The sequence below is a fragment of the Arachis duranensis genome, chromosome 1, assembly GCF_000817695.3.
Source record: "Arachis duranensis cultivar V14167 chromosome 1, aradu.V14167.gnm2.J7QH, whole genome shotgun sequence".
NCBI classification, from domain to species: Eukaryota; Viridiplantae; Streptophyta; class Magnoliopsida; order Fabales; family Fabaceae; genus Arachis; species Arachis duranensis.
Genome location: NC_029772.3, coordinates 89729551 through 89730893, shown reverse-complemented (window position 1 = coordinate 89730893; position 1343 = coordinate 89729551).

The window sequence follows — 1343 nt, the reverse complement described above, 5'->3', positions numbered from 1 at the left end:
TAACAATGCATGCAAGACACCAAACTTAGCAGTTTGTATACTGCTGTCACTAAAAATAAGAATGCATATGAGACACATAAACACTCAAGTCAAGAGAATTCAAAGATCAGAGCAATGAAATCATCAAGAACATCTTGAAGATCACTGAAGACACATGAATGAATGCAAGAAGAACAAAAAACATCTAATTGACACCAAACTTAAAATGAAACACTAGACTCACACAAGAAATATTTTTGGATTTTATGATTTTGTAAATTTTTTTGTGCTTTTTCGAAAATTAAGTGGAAAAGAAAATAAAGATATCAAAATTCTTAATGAGAATTCCAGGAATCATTGCAATGCTAGTCTAAGACTCCGATCTAGGAATTAGACATGGCTTCATAGCCAGCCAAGCTTTCAAAGAAAGCTTCGGTCCAAAACACTAGACATGGCCAATGGCCAGCCAAGCCTTAGCAGATCACTGCTCCAACAGCAAGATTGATAGAAATCAACAAGCTCTTGTGATGATAAATTGAAACCTCGGTCCAATAAAATTAGACATGCCTTCACAGCCAGCCAGACTTCAACAGATCATCATGAAACTCTAGAATTCATTCTTAAGAACTCTGAAAAAAATACCTAATCTAAGCAACAAGATGAACTGTCAGTTGTCCAAACTCAACAATCCCCGGCAACGGCGCCAAAAACTTGGTATGCGAAATTGTGATCAATACTTTTCACAAGCCAAAAACTTGGTGCACGAAATTGTGATCATCAATGGCGCCATCAACATGGTACGCACAACTATAATCTCAACTCTTTATCACAACTTCGCACAACTAACCAGCAAGTGTACTGGGTCGTCCAAGTAATAAACCTTACGCGAGTAAGGGTCGATCCCACAGAGATTGTTGGTATGAAGCAAGCTATGGTCACCTTGTAAATCTTAGTCAAGCAAACTCAAATGGTTATGGATGATGTATGAATAAAACATAAAGATAAAGATAGAGATACTTATGTAATTCATTGGTGGGAATTTCAGATAAGCGTATGGAGATGCTGCGTTCCTTCCGTCTCTCTGCTTTCCTACTGTCTTCATCCAATCCTACTTACTCCTTTCCATGGCAAGCTGTATGCAAGGGTTTCACCGTTGTCAGTGGCTACCTCCCATCCTCTCAGTGAAAATGTTCAACGCACCCTGTCACGGCACAGCTATTCATATGTCGGTTCTCAATCAGGTTGGAATAGAATCCAGTGATTCTTTTGCGTCTGTCACTAACCGCCCAGCCTTCAGGAGTTTGAAGCTCGTCACAGTCATTCAATCATTGAATCCTACTCAGAATACCACAGACAAGGTTTAG